Source organism: Rhinolophus sinicus, linkage group LG06 (assembly GCF_036562045.2).
Source record: "Rhinolophus sinicus isolate RSC01 linkage group LG06, ASM3656204v1, whole genome shotgun sequence".
Classification (NCBI taxonomy): domain Eukaryota; kingdom Metazoa; phylum Chordata; class Mammalia; order Chiroptera; family Rhinolophidae; genus Rhinolophus; species Rhinolophus sinicus.
Window position 1 is genome coordinate 132,354,248 of NC_133756.1, and position 19,760 is coordinate 132,374,007.

At 43.9% G+C, this 19,760-nt stretch overlaps 1 long non-coding RNA gene across 2 annotated transcripts; it reads right to left on the reverse strand.

Annotated features, from left to right (window-relative positions):
* Nucleotides 1–537: 537 nt before the first annotated feature.
* Nucleotides 538–18,414, reverse strand: LOC109454496 (uncharacterized). 2 transcript variants are annotated; one of them, XR_012497538.1, is made up of 5 exons: nucleotides 18,278–18,414; nucleotides 5,072–6,957; nucleotides 1,656–2,008; nucleotides 1,433–1,575; nucleotides 538–1,323 (listed from the first exon to the last, which is right to left on the reverse strand). It is a non-coding gene; the product is annotated as an uncharacterized LOC109454496 (long non-coding RNA). The 2 variants fall into 2 exon arrangements; XR_012497537.1 differs by having other exon boundaries at nucleotides 1,433–2,008.
* Between the last annotated feature and the right edge of the window lie 1,346 nt (nucleotides 18,415–19,760).

A 19,760-nucleotide genomic window follows, 5' to 3' on the forward strand; every position in this document is an offset into this window, starting at 1 on the left:
CACTGTTCCCAATATTCCCCAATAAAATGTATTTAATTGGGCCCCACTGCTCCTCTGGGGACTCTGTGCTATTTATTGTTCCATGCACGGTTGGCACCATTCATCTAATATTATTAAACCACTAACATTTATCTGTGCTCATTTAGGTAGATTATCAAATCTTATTTGTTCAGAACTTCTTTTATTCACTCAGGTATTTAACTCGCACTGACTTACTAAGTGTGATTTACTAATGAGATTCTTCATAGAAGGAGTGGAGGAACCCGTGCATTTTCTGCAGCTTGCTCCTGCATTATCACTTGAAATCATGCAGCCATGGATCTGTGTTGGGCGAGGAAGGCAGTGGGTAGGTTTGGTGCTGGGCTGAGCTGGAGCGAGCTGAGCAGCACACGCGTGACCCTCAGTAGGATCAGGAGAGGCTAAGGCAGTACATATGAACGGACAAGTGGCCCCACAAATATGGTTTTTGAAGTAAAGGCCTAAAGAGGGCAGTTTTGGGCAATTACTGCTCTCACACATTCTCCTTTACCCTATCCCTCCAGCACCTCCCTGCTAGCTATCCAAGGGTTGGGATTTTTAAGGTTAAAAATCCAAAAAGACCCAATATGAATTTTCCACTTGCTTGTAAGGGTTGAGAGCCCCCTACACCAAGACAGGGCACACATTTGTGCGTGAGTTTAAGAGCTTGGAGACAAAGACAGTCCCCACCGTGAAAGGAGATTCAGTGATCCAAATATTCTGGCAGCCCCAAAGACCTGAGGGGAGAGGCCAGAAGTGGAGGGCCCTCAATGGGCAGTAGGTCAATGTTGTACATTACTGGTACTTGGTGAACCAGGGGAAGAGAGCTCCACAATAAATGGTTATTTGACTTAATAACCGACACCCTTTGGGGTTGACGGTTTCTCCAGTTCCCAGGGACTGAGACTGTCCTGGGGAAACGAGGGAGGGAAGCCCCTCTTCATCCTTCTTTGCTCACACTGTCTCTGGAAGGAGTATTGGCTACCACAGGGATTCTAACTTCAGCCCTGCTTTTCTTGCCAATGCCCCTTGTTATTTGTATATAAATACTTAGCTACTTACATCTTAATTCCTTACCACGAGGCTAGAGTTGGTTATGCATTTATGTATTTTAATACACGAAAAACAAGTATTTGACCAGCAATGCTGAGAAGCCAATATTACAAAACAAAATGTGCAGGTGGCCTGAGGCAGGACAGGTGTCACGCTGTGTTGTTGTCATGAGCTGTCTCACTTTCCTCACCTGGCTCCTCAGTAGTCTATTCACTAACCGGATTCTTCCCTATTATGACTTCGCGGAGCTCCCTGGGGTGAGAAGAAGAACGTCAGGGCTTTTACTAGTGAAAGGCACATTTAAACTATTCATTATTTCCTCATTTTAGATAAGAACTCTAAGTTGTCCCCAATCATTTACCCTTTATCCTCATCGATGGTCTCATCCTCATCAGAAGAATCTTGGTCTCGTAGTTTCTGTGCCCTGTTTTTCTTGTGTGTGGCATTGAGAGGTGTACACGTATCCCGAAGCCAAAGCGGCTGCCTCCTCCAGGAAGAGCTCGTCTGGAAAACACACAGGAAAACACCAATTCTGCCTCTCCCCTGCTTTCTCCTGCCCCGCATTTTATCCTCCTCAAATTTACCTGACTCTCCTCGTCCGATGGGCATTTCTTATACAGCACAAACTGAAAGAAGCCCCTTGGAGGAAAACACACACCACAATTACTCATTCATGCCACTTTCCACGTCTCTGCAACACACAGCTCCGGACTGATTAGGACCAAATGGGTACCTCGGCCCATAATCACAACGAGCAAAATCACCACAGACCTGGGACCTTGAAGTCATTCCATGCGAGCTGCACTTCCCCAAGTTCTGTGTGTCTGTCCACAATGGCCCACAATGTCTCTGGGGAGACTTGTATGTGGCTCAGCGTGGAGTCCGGGCAGGATTTTCACCCCGCTCACCTCACCTTCTTGGTCGTTGGCCAAGTGTCCTAGGGCAGTGAAGAAAAACAAAACCAAACACCACTGCACTGGGCAGAAGCTCTTTACTCTCCCTAGAAGCATTTTACATCAGTGCCCTTTGTGCTCGGTCTCACCTGCATCATTTGCTGGGGGTGGGGGAGAGGGTGCTTATATTTTCCTAGCTGCTGTATCCTATGAGTCAAATCACACCATAAATGCCTGAGTCCAACGAGCCAACTTCTCCTGGTTTCCTACTGCTGGCTGTCACTGATGAGTGAGGGAGTCGTGAAAGCAGTTTAAAGGTCATGACCAGCACTAAAACACAAAATATTCTTTTTGAATACACACAGAATAGAAAGAAAATGAGAGTGCATAATAAGTGTGTCTTAGAAACTAGTTATGTCTCTATGGTATGTGTGCACTGAGTTGTGACATAAAAGCCACCTCACAGCCCAAGCTCAATATAATCCACAGAGAAGTCCCCACTGGAAAGGAAGCATTTCTTTCTGGCACTCACTAGCCGTGTGACCATGGGGCAAGAGCTTTTCCCTTTCTCCTTCTCCATTTCCTTATTATAAAAGGAAGAGACAAACTACTGTCTAAGGTCTCTCCCAGTCAAAATTCTATGAGGTTGGGATAAAGGGCATAGAGAGAGGGGATGTGAAAACCAGTAGGATGAGAAGGGCAGTTCTCCGGCTACTTGACAGAAAGGACCCATTTTTCTCCCTTCCATCAGGCTTGAAGGAGACGAGCCCTCTGACCCCACGACCATGTGGACTTCCCTACCCCTTACAGAGCCTCTGAGAAGGCCTCTGGCCTGGCCTTATGCCTCCCACCAGCAGCAACAGGTACAACCCAAACCCCTCCCTCTCCACCCTCTGTCCTTAAAGGGCTAGCGACAGCACATGCAGCTGTGCCAGCCCCATTCTAGTCAGCTTTAAGGAGCAAATTTTGCCAAATCCAGGGAGGTGATAACATTTTTTTTTTTTTTTAGGACAGGCATTCTATCTTGTTTACTAGTTCTTTGACTCTTGCACAATACCTTAGGATCTTGCATGCAGCTGGCAATGCATTATATTGACTGTATTAGCTAACACTCAACAGATACCTCCTAATAATTCTTAGAAGTAGGAAAGAAAATAAAAGTATCTACCAGACACCTAAACAGCAGTGTTGTTTTTCAGTCAAGAATAACAGAAGGATGCGTGTTATTACTGCTCCTACTCATCATTGTAGAGGGTCCTAATCAATTTAATGAGAAAAATGAAACACTGGAAAGGAAGAAACAAAACATATTTGCATATGAAACGATGGACAACCTAAAAAGCCCAAGTGAATCAACTAAACTTTTATTGGAAGTAATATGAGAATTGATGACTAGATACAAAATCAAGAGATCAACATATAAACCTCAATAGATTTGCTACATACCACGAATAACTGACTGAAAAAAATGGAAGAAAGAGCCCATTTATAATATCAATCAAAATGCATAAAGTACCTAGGAGTAAATGTAACCAAAAAAGTGTAAGACCTATATGATGAAAACATTAAAATTCTACTGAAGGACAGTAAGAAGAAATGAATACATAACATGAGATACCATATTCCTAGAATGTTGTAGAGATGTCAATTCTCCTCAAATTAACTGTCAAATTCAGTGCAATCCTATTGAAATCCCAAGATGGTTTTTTAACAAAAACTGGTCAGCTGACACTTCCTAGAGAAAATATGCAAGAATAGCTATGAAATGTGTGAAAAAGATCAAAAAGCAGGAGGCTTGCCCTACCAGATATCAAAATATGTTATAAAGCAACTGGAATCACATAGTGTGATACTGGTACAGAAAAAGATAACTGGAACCATAGAATACAGTCCAGATAAAGATAGTATTTCAGATCAGTGAGGAAAGAGAGAGCCATTCAATAAAATATCTTAAAATTACTGGATCTTCAGAGAGGGGGAAAAAGTTAGATCCCTCAACCATACTAAAAAACAAATAAAACCAATTCTAGATGGATTAAACAATATAAATAACAACAAATGCTATGAAAGTGCTAGAAGAAAATATCAAAAGACTATTTTCATACCACAAAGCGACAAAGGCCTGACTAACAAAACCCACACCCCATAAGCCACGAGGAGGGGACTGGCAGATGTGGAAACAGACTGTCAACATGCATCCTACTCTTCACAGCCCTTGCCACTTTCTCCATGATTGTTTTCTTCCTGTTGATTAATTAATACAAACTCTCATTAATATTAAATATGATAATCCTTTCAATGGATTTCATTGAAATTCAATGTTTCAAATATTCCCCAGTGTTTTTGTCTTTACAGAGACACAACAGTAGTGTAAGCAGCACAGGCTTTGCAGTCAGGCCAAACTGGGTTCTGCTTTTGGTTTTGCCTCTGGGGCCTTAAGTTGATCTTCGTCTATGAAAGAGGGTGAGGGGACTGAATCAGGCAATATATGGACACCTCTTCATCCTATGCTTGGCATGAATGACGGTAAGTTTGCTGATGGTGTCACAGGCAAGAGGAAAAAATCGATCAAAGGCTTCTGCCTGTGGAATCAGGTTCAGAAAGCTCTCACTCACCACAAGATTACAAAAATTTGCTTCATTTTCTTCTAATACTTTTATGGGCTCTTCTTTTATTCAACATTTACGTAAATATGTTTGCTTAAAGTGAGAAATAGAGATCTGCTGTTATTTTCCCCTCAAATGCTTAGGCAGCTGTTCTATTACCATTTAATCATCTTCTTCCACTGATTAGCATATCGAAAGGTGACAGTTCAAAAGTCTTAGGAACACAGGATCACCTTTTTTAAAAAACAAAGAGATGCAAAGGATGAAAACTAACCATTCTTAAGCCTATTCTAAAGAATAGCCAACTACCCCTAAACTACCACTCTTTCAGGTGAGTACCTCATACCGTCTTAAGAATATACCACCTCTAAGGGGTTTTGTAATCCTAGCATCAGCATTTTCTTCTACAATTTATTTCTCTTTGTCTTAGAACCTATCACGTCCACCCTAGGAACAGTGGCACCACCTCTAAGTGAGCAAAGTGGGAGATCACTGTCTTACCCAAAGTCATGTGGCCAAGAAAAGAGACAGACTAGGCTTTCCTGCATTCTGTGCTTGGGTGCTTTCATGGCAGGTCCATGCTTCTGGAGCTGTCCGCACCTCACTTGCCTCCTGCCCTTGCTGTTCACCCTGGGCTTCTGTGCTCTCACTGATGTGGTTCTCATCTTTCCATTGATCCGTATTCCACTCTGGACACCTTCAGTTTGTGCTGTTCACTGAAAAGCTTCATCAAGAGGCCTGTTCTAGACATGAGCCTGGCACAGGGCAGCTGAACGAGGACCTGAGAGCAGTCCATTTTCAAAGTCCAGATAACATGAGAAATGAGCTTTCTCACATCATTGTTGGGGATGAGGGACCACAGGTGCTGGTTTAAGCTGCGTTTCAAATTGATCACCCAGGGATGAGAACAATGAGACAGTGAAGCCTGTGGACTTGGAAGGCAAGTGAGCGCCCATGCTGGGCTATTCCCCTTGGGTTTCATTTGTCTGGTTAACTGTTGGCCTAGAGTTGTCTGCAGTCACTTCAGAATCTGCCACGGAAACATTCTCACAGGCAGTGATTTCAGGGGTAGTTTCTTCTGGCACAGTACTGTTTTCTGTAGAAATATTTTCTTCAAAGAGTTTGTTCACTCCTGTTTCCTGCAGAAGTGTTTCCTATAGAAGGTACCAAATGAGAAAATGATTCTGGAAGAGGATTTTCCTGAGATGTCAGTTCTCCTGAAGATGAAAAAGCCTCTCATACAGGGCAATTTATGAGGCTCCTCACAGCAGAGAAAGGAGGTCTCTTTGCAAGCATCAGACTCTTGAATGACTTCTTTTCTGAATTCTAGACTCATTTTGCCTTGGGTTTAATGTGGATCGCACAGGAGAGACTTCTATGAAAGAAAATTTTCTTTCTGGAATGTGAGCTCGGTGTAGAACCTTTCGTATTTCTAACTGTGGCATTTGCATCTTCTAAAATAAAAGTAGTGTAGCTTAAATCTTTTGATTTTTTTAACCTCAGATAGGGATTTTGGAGCAGTGGAGGCAGAAGGCCTGCCCATCAAGTATTGTCCCAGGGTAGAAGAACTGCTGCCTTATTTTGTTCCTTTATGAAGGAAGGCTTTGTATGGAAGGAGTTTTCCACTCATTTCCCTGGCCTGTGCACCATGTGCCACTGTTCCAGCTCCTTGGGGCGGCCCCCTGTCTTCTTCCTTTGACAGTGTTCTCCACAATGGGCTGCTCATTCTGTTTCCTCTGGATGCTCTGATCAGCCACCTCTTTGCAGTCAGTGCCTTTTCCAGATGCCCTTAGGGCCTTGAGGAGCCTCTTCACTCTCGGCAGCCTTTTCTCGACTCTCTGACTCTTTGCTAGGCTGTTGTCCTGTGGCTGCCCAGTTTCCAATTTCTTCTGAAAGATTTGGCGTTTAAATTTGGGACCTAATTGGTTGGAATGTATAAGCATGGCAGTATTTTCTTTCTTTTTAACCTTATCTATTTTTTCTTGAATTTCTACCTCTAAAAAATTTTCCGGAAAATAATTTCCTCAAGTTATTTTTGTAAGTTGAATTATTGGATTCAGGCTTAAGAGAAGGGTTCCTTGTGTTATTTGTCAAATGACTCAGGGGCATATCTTCATCTTGAATATTTGAAAGAAAGAATTTAATGAGATAATAAGTATCATTCTATATCTTCTAAATTTCCTTCTGAGAAACGAGACAATGTGTAATTTAGTGCACTAATAACATCACTTTCATCACTAAAGTCTAGTGGGTCACGCAGGAAGTTGTGACTTCATCTTTGAGGAGCCTTCTGTGGCTTAATACTGAGCTCAGTGCTCACGTTCTTCTTCTGGGCTGTAGCACCTTCACAGATGATCCTTCTGCGTTCCCAATAGATACTTCTTCATCTGTCAAAAAAGAAGAGACCGCTTTTGATCATGAAAGACTGATGGGACAGCTTTGTGTCCATCCACAGCCATACAGCCCAGTCAAATAAATTAGGAATCAGCAAACATTTGAGTGCCATTTAGAGAGGAGAAAAATAAACCCAACCTTAAAGCCAGAATTGGCAACACAACAAAAGGAGAAAAAGATATCTTTTGTAAAAGTGACTGTCTACTCAGAACACTCCATAGAGTGAAATACAGCAACTGGACTCTGGATTCTTCCATTGGGCCCCAAGGGCCAGTGGCCCGCTACTCAAGCAAAGCCAAGGCTGGAAGACCCCACTCAATTAGACGCTCTGCAGATCTACTGACTCCTCACATTCATATACCCCAGCCTGCCCCATCTCAAGTGCAGAGCGAGCATGAGGCCCCCTCTCTCCACCTCTTCGTGTGCTCGGGTTCTTGCTACCGTCACAGATACCATGACAACTCCCACTCCTAACAGTTCCTCATCGGACATGCCCTTCCCCACTTACCCACCCTTTCCTTTGCTTGGTCCCTACTCCCACATATCCCAGCCTCCATAACAGAAGGCTTTATACAGAAAAAAAAAGACTATGTCTCCCATTGCTCTTTGCTTCAATTTGGGCTGGCATCGAGGAGGTACGTTATGAGATTTGCCAGGTTATATGCCAATGTGGAATATTCAGTAAATCTGTGGATTCATACTTGAGGTCCTAAAATGCAAAAGGGAAGAATTAGCTTTTGTTGGATGCCAACTTTTATTTCATTCCATTTCTTATATTTTCAGCATTACTTGGGGAACGATCCAAAGCGTGTGAGTGCGTGAAGGTTAGTGTACCAGTGCACCACTGTGGCAGGTTTTTAGGAATTGTTTTGCCATTTAAAAGAGACTAATGGCTGAGGGAAGCACCCACACCTCTGCTCCCTAGAGAACTCTGTGCTAAACTTAGTCCTTTCAGCTCTGTGCTACACATTTAAGCAGTTAGGAATGTTGCACATGAGCAGGAATCAAGCGAAATTCAAAAGTGGCATTTCAAGGACCCTTCCCATATGGGAGCTGCACCACCGGGATTCCGATGCCGATGCTACTTGGAGTGTTATTTGTTGGTGCCTTTATTGCCCGTGCCAAAGGTCAGTACTGAGAAAGTAGAGCCTGCCATCCATGGGTCAGGCAAGTCTCTTGGCCTCATTGCACCTCACTTTCCTCATGTGAAAATAAATGAAAAGATCATAACATGTTTTGCAGAGTTCATACCGGGCTTACGCCCAGCTAACCAACCACTGTATGATGTTTTCACACATAGTTTGTTTGTTTTTTTTACATGTATTCGTCTCCTATTCACCGATTCTTCATTTTATAACTTGCGTAAAAACTGCATTCCAGGCCAGGCCTGAAACATTCCAAAGCTCAGTCCTGTGATTAAATTATACCCAAGATTTCTACCAAGAAAAAAAAAAGGCACAAGTAAAAGAAAAAAAGGATATTTTTTCTCAGAATATTTATCCTTTGGCTGTGATTCTAATTTATATATGATGAAACAACCCTTAATACTCCCTCCATCCACTAAAGAAATCTCACTGTGGAAGACAGTGCTTATGATATATACTTTCATGTTTATACATGTGCTGCATTAGATACAAAACAGTCAGTGCTCAGTAAATACATGTATTGAGTGACCCATATTTCTGTAGAACAGGGTATGTTAACTTCAGTACTATTCACATTTGGGCTGGATAATTCTTTGTCATGGGGGCCGTCCTGGGTACGGTAGAATGTTGAGAAGCAGCTCTGGCCTCTGCCCGCTAGATGCCAATAGCACATCTACACTTCTGACAACCTCAAATGTCTTCAGGTATTGCCATATGTCAACTGGGTGCAAAATCACCCTGGTTGAGAAGGACTGTTGTGGAATGATTGATTTTGATCTGTGAGATAATTCTCACATAATCTTTACTAGAGACGAAAAGGATTTGCTACATAGTTTTGGTAGTTTTCTACTAATAAAATCTTAAGATTTCCAAGTGAATAAGAAGGAGTTTTACAATTCAGCTTTATAAAACCTCCGGATATAATGAAGTTACAACAAGCCCTCCAAGTGCAGGCTGAAGTCTGTCCCAGAGCACCGCTGTGAGAACATGGCCTCTTGGCTGGGTATCCTTGGCTTGGCCTTCAAAGCCCCAGATCTAGCTCTAATCTACTCTCCCTACTTGTACTCCACAGGGACTCAAAGTATTTTTCCTGTGTTTTGCCTCTCTCCTACTGTCCTGCTGCAAGCTTATTCTTCCCAAGGTGTCAGTCTGATGAGCCCCAATGGCCCATCATTTCCCATTCAGACAGCATTGCTCTAGTAACATCTTCCCTCATCCAACTTGAGTCTTTCTTCCCTCTTCTGTGCTCCCAAACCAATTTGTACCTCTCATTGCCCATAACCATTTCTTCTATTACATACAGTTATTTTTGTACCTATTTCCTCTGAGCATAAACTCCTAGAAAGATGGACTAGGTCTTGCTCATCTGCATTGTCTGCCATGTTTAAAACTGACACACGGACATAATGCAAACTCAAATATTTATAAAATAAACAAATAGCTGGGGAGTGAGGAGGAGGAGGAAAATGACCATTGAAAAGAAATGTGGTTTTATTGTGTCATGGCTCCCTCTTCTGTGCCTCTGCAGTACTTGGTCTTCCATTTAGTGCTTGTGCATTATTGTTTCAGCCTAAATGTCTATTTTCCCTGTGAGATCATGAGTTGCTAGAAGGGTAGGAACCCTGTCTTACCCATCTTTGTGCCCATCATATACTAGGTACAGTGCTTGGCATATTCTTTTGTAGTTTTTTTATTGATTGGCATTTTACAAAATGAATGAGCATACTTAGGCTAACATGAGATACTGAGCTACAGAGTATTTCACAGAAATAATGAATGACCTAATTTATTGAGCAGTTACCTCATCTGTTTTGCTCCAAATTGTGTTCATACGATTTGGAGCCCAGATGGCAAAGGTACCCAAAACGACCAACACAAAAGTGGTTGTCCGCCTAAGGTTTGGAAGGTTTGATAATTCAAAGGACTATCTTTAGTGTCATGTGGAACCCTTTATACCTTGTTCCCTTAAGCTTCTTCATTTGCAAGAAGAATCTATTGCCTAAGAGCATCTTTAATTTGTTTAATATGGATTAATGGCACACACAGCTCTGGGTGCCATGGATAAAGGATAAAAACTGAGCTGAGCTTTTATAGCATAGAACATAGTCTCTCTTTATCTCGAAATAAGTAGAAATACTATGCAAGCATTTCTCCTTGACAATGAGGCTGGAAAGTTTTTCATTTTGTAATTAGTGAAATTGGGGGCATTTCTCATGTACTTTTGTAGTGGAAACCTTTCTAAATATACCGCTAACCATCATTTTAAACATCTATTTTTAATATTGGTATAAAAATTCCCGCATTGATATCATTAACACCAATCTATTCTCTTGGTAACTTAATAATATTGTTTACGTAATTCATCTGCTCAGTTAAACCTTTAATCATTTGTCTCCATGCTTGAAAACTTTCAGTGGCTCTCCCTATCTCACAGTGAAACTTTCAAACCCCTATAGCTGACAGCCAACGTTTTCCATAATTATATCTTTCATTGCTTCCTAACCCAATTCTTTGCAGCCAGACTAGTCTATTAAATCCTGATCATTCCTGCAGCCATGGCTTTGCCAAGACTGTACTCACTATTTTTTCCTCTATTTAACAAATCACAGCCACTCTTTAAGTCCCAGCTGAAGTTCTAGTTAATCCATACAGCTTTCCTGACCTCCACACCTGAGTGACTACAGATCCTGGGGAAATACAGCACCTATGGTCTGTATCTCTTTTCATACTTCATTATACATCACCTCCATTTTTATGTATATTCCCTTGCTTCCCACCTATTGTTGTCATGTTCTAGAGAAAACGTCATACTTCTGATGCTCCCACAGTCCTTAGCCTTGGGTTTGGCAAAAAAACTGGTGCTTTACATAAAAAGCCAGGTTGCAAACATGAGTTCTGGACATAACTGAGGGATGGAATAATAATAATAGCTGAAACATATACATGTCAAGCACTGATATAATTGCTTTGCATGTATTCACTCATGTAAACCTTACAACAATCCTAAGAAATTGTAACGATCATAATCCTTATTTTACAGATGAGAAAATTGATGACAAGGCAAATAAATGAAAGACCTGCTGGGCTGGCATTTTCTGGATTTGATCTGGAGCCTCCTTGGAACTGGCAAAGGTTCAACGTCCTTGGGGGGGCTGTGGAGGCCGAGTTAGGCCCTCAGACTGGTTTGTGGAAATTCCACATTATTAAAGGGCACTGAAGGCTGAGCTGTAGCCTCGTGCTGAATTGGAGAAGCTCCCACGCTTGTAGTGGGTTCTGCTGTTATGCTAAGCTGCACATCTGCAGGTTTGATCGTGACATTGGGCAAGTTGGAAAGCTGAGCACGATGCTGAGCTGGACTTGAAACTGTCACTTCATGATGCCCTGGGACTTACACTGGGGGTTCCTCCTGGGCTGGAGAAGGTGCAGCTCCCAAAGGCTCTGCAGGCAGAGGTGGGGCCTCCTCCTGTACTATAGAAGATTCAACATCCTCAGCAGATCTGGAGTTATGGTAAGTTCCACACGCGTAAGTTTAAGAGTAACACTGGGCAAGTTTGATTTATAAGCTTGAAAGCGTTCTGCAAGTCGAGCTACCATCTCTTTACTCTCTGAAATTTTAAGGACTTAGGAGCTCGCGCTGGGACGTCTTGCTGGACTGAAGAAGGTTCGACCTCCTCAGGGCGCTCTGGAGGCTGAGTTGGGGTCTCCTGCTGAGTTGGAGACATTTCAACCTGGTCAATGATCTCGTGAGTTATGGTAACCACTAGACTCACAGGTTTAACAGTGACATTGGGCAGTTTTGACCGTTGAGCTTCATTCTGACTTCAGTTGGACCACAAACGGTTGCACTAATGGTGCTAAGGCCCCCTGAGCAGTTGAAATGGTTCCATTTCCTCAGAGTTCTATGTAGGCTGAACTGTGGCTTCCTGCTGAACTAAAGGAGGTTTGACCTCTTCAAGTATATCTGAAGGCTCAGGTGGGGATTTTTGCTGATCAAAGGCAGTTTCAATTCCCCAGAGACACTGGAGGTACTACTGGGGCTTCGTGGCAGTTAGCAGTATTTTCAGTTTTGAGGGGAGGTTCTGGTTGAGACGGAGCCTCCTGCTGAAGTGGAGGTGCTTCTGTATCTTTGGTGTGACCTGGATGCTAAGACTGGGCCTCTGCTGTGGTGAAAAATATTCAACTTTCTCAGGGGTCTGTGGACAGTGAGCAGTGGTGGGGGGCTCTTGCTGGGGTGGAGATTCAGTCTCCGCAGGGTGCTCTGGATGATGAGCTTGGGCTTCCTGCAGGGAGGAAATTTCAACCTCCTCAAGAGCTTCAGGAGGTTTATCTGGGCCCCCAGGAAATCCACAGGTGGCTTCTCCTCAGGATAGAAGATATCCATACTGGCATCTAAATAATCATCCTGCAACTGTTCTAGACGTTGTGGAGTTTTTGCCAGTTGGCGAGGTGTTCCAACTACTTTGGCAAGCGGTGGAAGCTGAGCTAGATCTTGCTTCAGGTGTGGGGGTGAAACAATAAACTTTGCTGCCTTTGAATTCCCACTACCTGGAGGTGGAACAAGTATTTCCAAAGGTCGGTTGACCCTGATCTAGACCTACAGCCTGAATCCAACTGTTCAAGTGAAGGAGGCAGAGTCCAGTCCTGATTCAGATCCCACCTGAGCATTGGACGCACCTCTGGTGCCTTTGATGCTGGGTTAGCTTGTCATTCGACCCCTGAAGTGGAACAGCAAAAGTGATCTGGCCCTGGGGGACGCTCTCCAATTGATTCCTTCTCTGGGAAAGGAACCAGTCTCAGTCCACGCCTGAGGTGAAGCCAGCATCTGGGCTGCAGCAGAGGATCCCAGGTAATTAAAGCTCTGGGGTCTGCGCAGGATGTGAGCGCACTCGGTGATTCCAGTGAGAGATCAGACGAGTGCAAAGACCGGGGCTCACTTTGCCCCGGGGTGTCGGAAGTCAGCTGGACAGGGTCCAGGGACACCTCTGGAGGCTGAGCTGTCACTAGCAGCAGCCACCAACAGTTGCCACGTAGAGTGGGGGAGCCCAGAGGCTTAGCCCGGCGGAGGCTCCTGAGCTCAGCCAGCTGCCCAGGCCAGCGCGGTGCGGAGCTGCCACTGAGAGGGAGCCGAGAGAGCGGAACCTTTTTGACAGCTTCCAACGGTTGCGCCGTTAACAACCGCGTGCCCCGCCCTCACCTCAGGTCCCACCCTTCATTCAAGCCTCCTTTATTAGGCTCAGGCTGAGAGGGGCCCCGCAAGAGCAGCCTTTTCCCCCAAATCACCAGGGTCCACGTGTTTCTATTCAGAAGAGACAACTACCTCCCACTGGGGCTCCCCTCCCCCCTCACAGCCAGGCGGGATTTAAGCTGCACGCCTGGATCCCCCCAACTCCAGCAGCCCAGGGGTAGGGGGACGGGGTAGTTAAAGGAGGTGTGGGGTTTGGGAGGTGGTGCAGAACTTCCCAAGGAAGCCCCAGGGCCTGGCATGCCAGGAAATTCAGAAGTTTCAGTCCAGTTCGGGCAATCTGAACTCCCTCCTGAAAGCTGAAATCTGAGAGGCATTCTTCCTCCCCTTGGCCATACTCCTTCCAGGAAAAGTAGCTACAAAACGAACACCAGTTAGGGCGGTGGGAGGAGAACCCACTTTAGAGTTAGTTCTAAAATGTTGCCATTTCCACTAAAGTCTCAGTATCCATGTCTGATTTTTAATTCACCACTCTGTTAACTAGGGGCTACCACTGAATCAGTGATGTCTCCTAAATTTCTGAAGCAAGGGTTTCAGAAGGAACAATTAATTCTGGAAAGAGGATCTGAAACCAAGTGAATAGCCCTTTACATCGCATGAGAAAACCTCCACCATAGCACCTTGGCTCAACGCAGCCACTAATCTAGAAAAGTAACAATGCCGCTTCTCAGAGGTCTACCCTGTGTGCACACATGGAGAAGATACTTAGGATGTTAAAGCCAGCTTGTTAAACCATTTTCTTGAAATACTGTAACTAGCTCCCAATTTGCTTCCTTCACAGCCCTTTTTATAATGTTTTATTTTAGTCCTTGTTTATTGTCTCACACAACAACCTCTAGCATGTAAACACCAAGAGAGAAGGGGCTGCATCTTATTCCCAGTGCCTGGCACATACTAATGGCTTTTAAATGGAATTGATACCAAGATTGGCCTCATGTAGGGATGGATATGTTGTTATACAAAGGTTTCTGAAATCTTTAACATCAATGCTGAATCCCTTCCTCTCACATTTCACGGGAAGCTAGACCTCTTAAGCTAGCCTTCAAACTTGGAGAAGTTTGAAGGTTCCTTGCCTGGTTTGATTTAAGTTGAATTAGAATAATTATTTTGTACAGAGAAAAACTTCCAATACTTTTTTAGAGCACAACCACCTTTTCTTTCTCTACATTTTTCCCTTCAAAAGAAACTTTGCAACTTTAGAGAGCATTAAATAATCAGAAATATAGCCCCAAATTAAGTTTTCAATGACACGAAACACATTTTTTTACTCCCCCTTTTTAAAACATCCTCTATGTAGTAAATTAGTAAATTCTCATAGAAATTACTTTGGCAACTTAATCCTTAATTCAAGGCTTCCATATAATTGATTTACAGAAAGGTTCTTCAGCAAAATCTTTCATACAAGGTATATATGAGATACAAAGAGCTAGGGGGAACATCTTAATTAAAAAGCATAATAGTTTTCGCCTCTTTCGGCTGGAGGGGTGGTTCACAGATGCAAGCCAGATGCTTGTCACCATAGTCGGACCACCTGAGGCCAGGCAGGGGCTGTTCCTCCTGATGTGGAGCATGGAAAGCCGGGACTCAGTGAGCAGGCCCAAGGTCTTGAGATGCTGCAGCATTTCCAGAGCCGGTCGCAGGATGACCTGGCAGCCGCCCCCAGCATGCAGCTCCACCCCGCGGCCCTGCCTTTGCCAGTCAGGATGGGCAGGACTGCCCATCCTAGGCTTTGTCAGGCTTCCCCTTACCAAGCGGTTCGTTCTCCATTAGATCTCACTGTCAGTAATAGAGGACCGATCTCCCCTGGGCAGTTGAGATATGAGGGGAAGTTTTGGCTTAGCTCTTGTTAAGAAAGATGTAAGGGCGTTTACGTTTGCAAGTTTGAATTTGTAGCCTCATCCTCTCCTCAGGTCTTCTAAACCTGTGTCTGAGAGACATGTCTCCTAAATGTAAAATGTTCTATGGGTAAAGATATCCAATAAAATAAGTGACCAAAAGGAAAAAAAGGCATAATAGTTTTCAAACGCTATAGCATGATCACACTTACTGTCATAATTATATTTTTCCCAAATTCCTGGGATCCTGTTTGAGGGGAGTTCTAAAAGTCCTGTGTCCACAACTGTAAGAGGCCTCTGGTAGCCCTCAGTCCTGCTCTCTAAATTTCAAATAAGGGATCAGAGCCAAGGGCCAGAGCCTCAGGGAGAGCCCTAGAAATTGCCTGTACTCAAAAGCAGTTTCAGAGTTTCGTATTTTCTGACTGTCCATGCCAGTCTTCCTAATCCTGCTGGCGGTTTGAATTATGGCCATACTGGCTGCATAAACCCTAAGCTTTTAGCTCCACATTCTTGAATTAAATCCTGTAGTTCTTTGGTTCTGGCATCTGTGATCTCTTCACAGGGTTTAGACACCACAGCTATTTTACCTCTGTCTGAAATAAAGTTAACATGGATCAATTCAGAGTTTTTCTTGTTCTAAAACTTCCTGTACACAATGGTAGTAGCATCCAATAATTAGACGTTCTTTTGATTTCTACAAGCAGAAAATAAGAGCATTTTCCTAGAAGTTCCCTCAGCTCACACTTGTTTTTATCATAATAACTATTGGTGAAAAAATATACCTGAAGTATCAACTCCGTTTGGGTCAAAAAACTTTATGACCTTCAAGATAGGAACCGAGGAACAATGAATGACATAGGAAGTAAAAACTGTGGAAACAAATATGTTCAGTCCTGATATGATTAAATAGTAAGGCATTAGGTGGGGGTCAAAGTGAGGTCAAACCTGGGACAGAGACGACTGAATGATAGTAGATAATTCACATTAAAAGCAAGGCAAACATCTGCTCCCTGGGAACCAAAATTCTACCATCTACAACGAACAAAGCCAGAGAGAAAGAAGGAGGAGGAGGAGGAGTCATGCAGGGCGGCAGGCAGGGTCTCAACTCCCGCTCCCCACGAATGCAGGATATGGTGAGGCCAAAAAGGAACACCCACAAAGCCATAGATGGGGAGTCATACCACTATAGTCTCACTGGTGGCTGGGTTGGAGACACAGGAAGCAGGAGTCACACGATCCGCAACCTGGCATCCACTTCTCTGCCAACCAACCAACCCCTTGGTAACTGCAATCCACACTTGCCATCCACGATCCACTTTTCTGCCAAGCCATTTGCTGCTAGCATAGCCACGGCAGTTATATTAGTGGCCAATGGCTCACTGGTTACAGCTGACGGCCAGCTAGTCACAGCTGATGGACATCCAATCACAGTTGATGGCCATTTACTACCTGAGCCAGCACCTTTTCACGTGAGGCCGAGAGCCTGGAAACTGCACTCCTGGCTCTGTCCCCACAGGGGAAGCGGGAAGGAGGGAAGGATGCAGGAAGGGAGGGAAGGAGGGAAAGAGGGAGGGAGGGAGGAAGGGAGGGAAGGAGAGAGGTACCATGTAACCACTTCATTGGCAGAAACGGGCCCATTTACCTTACAGACAATACAACTTCCCTCAAGGCAAACTAGAGCGCAAGGCTTTCTGGTCTAAGGTGTACAAGGGATACCTCGGCATACTAGGGAGAGGTAAACAACCCAGCCATTTAGTTTGTTTCTTAAAGGTTGTTACTCAGAGTTGACAACTGATGGAGAGTCTACCTAATGACCAGGGAAGTCAACCTTCACTGGTAGGGCTGCCTAGAAGGCTAAGACCAACCCAGGGGCCAACTCTTACAAGCAAATAAGGTGTCTGACAACTTAGCGAGGTTTGTCAGTCTCTAAGCCTGCAGGGCTGTGAAGCAGGGGAGTGATTCTGTTCAGGGACTCTATGAATCAGAGAAAAGGGGGAGGGGAGGAAGGGAGAGGGAGAGGGAGGGGGAGGGGAAGGAGAGGGGAAGGGGAGGGGGGAGAGGGAGAGGGGAGGGGGAGAGAGACAGACAGAAAGACAGAGAGAGAGAGAGAGAGAGAGAGAGAGAGAGAGCACAGTAGTATTCATACCACTGTAAAACCGCAATGCAAGATAAAAGGAGAAAGGGTTGTAAAACAGGTGTGCACAGGTTCTGGGCAAAAGGCAGCTAGCCCTACCATAGAATAGGACAAAGGCTTTGCACTGGCTGTTCTCTCTGCCTGGAATGCTCTTCCCCTGTGCATTCAGATGATCAAGTCCTTCACTCCATTCAGCACTACTCAATGTCACCTCCTCCGAGAGGCTTTCCTGGACTCCCCTTCTAGAACAGCATCGCCTATCACTCCTCCTGCTTTATTCTTCTGCATAGCATTTATCACCACCAAGAAGTGCTTCATATATTTTTGCGTTTGTGTATTGCTTATATCTTCCCCAGAATGTGAACATTATGAGGGAAAAGGCTTTGTTTATATCCCCAGCACCTAAAATAGTTTCTGATACTTAGTATGTGCTCAGTTAATAATTATTGGATGAATATGGAATGTTGGGAAAGGTTTCTTGGAGAGGGCTGCCTTTTGAACTTGGCTTTCAAAGACAAAAGAGAGAAAGAAAGATGGCCACACGGGGCATAACCAGGAGAGGAGGAGAAATGAGAGTGGGGGGTGTGAGGAAATGGCACTCACAGATGGGTTGCAAATCATGTACCTGATAAGGGCCTAGTATCTAGAATATATATAGAATACTTACAATTCAATAATAAAAAGACAGATAACCCAATTTAAAAATAGGAGAAGAATCTGAATAGACATTTCCCCCCAAAAGTTATACAAATGGCCAATAAACACATGAAAAAATGCTCAACATCATTAGTCGTAAGGGAAATGGAACTCAAAACCATAATGAGATACCATTTTTCATCCACTAGGATAGTTACAAGAACAACAGATAATAACACTTGTTGGTGAGGATGTAGAGAAATACACTCCTGGTGAGAGCATAAATGGTGAAGCTGCTTTGGAAAACAGTGAAAAACTCACCTAACCCTAATCGAGGCCCTGACAGACTTCTGACTGATGGCAACACACACACAAGCAGCTGCAGGCCAGAGAGGTGAGTTTCTCCAAAGGTTAAACACAGAGTTGCCATGTGATCCAGGAATTCCACTCTTAGGTATGTACCTAAGAGAATTAAAAACATACACACAAAAACTTGTACGTGAATATTCATAGCAGTATGATTCATAATTATTCATATTCCAAAAGCAGAAACACCCAAATGTCATCAACAGATGAATAGATAAATAAAATATGGTATATTAATACAATAGGGTATTATTCAGCAACAAAAAGGAATAAAGTACGGATTCATGCTACAACCTGGATAAACCTTCCAAGCATATGCTAAGTGAAAAGAGCCAGACACAAAAGGCAACATGTTGTATGATCCCATTTATATAAAATGTCCAGAATAAGTAAATCTACAGAGACAGAAAATAGATTAGTGGTCACTTAGGGCTGCAGTGAGGGTGGAGGAATGGGGAATGACTGCTAAAGTTTATGGGGGTTTTTTTGAGGCGATGAAAATGCTCTAAAATTGATTATGTTGATGATTATGCAACTCTGTAAATATTAAAACCCATTGAATTGTACCTTAAAAGGGTGGGTCATATAGTACGCGAATGTCTCAACAAGGCTGTTAGAAAAGAAACCTAGAGATGGAACTCCAGTTGCACCACCCTCTGACTGATAAACTTCATCACACAAACAGAACAAAACTAAGCATGAATCATTACCTGCAACGTCTCGCTTCCTCTAACTTTCTCAGTATGTTTTTCCTTCCCTTGCACATCCCGCCCGTGGACACATTTGTTGATGTAACAAAGAAACCCTGGCTGCAAACCCTAGGCTGGTGCTCAAGGTGGTCCTCTGTTTTGATACCTCTGAGTAATTTTCAAGATCTCATTTACTCCAAGAAACATTTATTTAGAACCCATGTTCTGCAAAGCACTTTGAAGAAAAGAAATATAGCTATTGCCCTTAATCGCTTTGCCCTGGTCCAGGAACTGGCCATGTCCTGCCCAGGCATTCTCCTCCCAGGATGGTGTATCATGCTCTTCGTGGACCACACTTTGGTGTGATGGGCTCCCCAGCAGTTGTCTGGAGAGCTGGAGGGAGTAGGTTGGGACTCAGGGAACCATCCGACGTGGGTGAACAAAAGGCCAAGTAGAGTCCAAGCTGTGACGAGGCTGGGACTTTCTATGTGTCCTCACAAATAAGCTACTGCACTCAGAATGGGGCCATGTCTTGCCTGGTCCATCTCCCCCCAAAACAATTCCACCAGGAGTGAAGGCTTTTCTCTCATTGGCCTATAAACTGTAAGCCCCTGTCAGAGGACTGGGGAGTTTTATTATTATTTATCAGTGCTTAATACTTAAGGAAATAGTGTAGATTAATGGAAGAGTCTCAAACCAAACTACCTGGGCTCAAATCGTAGATTTGCCACTCACTCACCCTGTGCAAG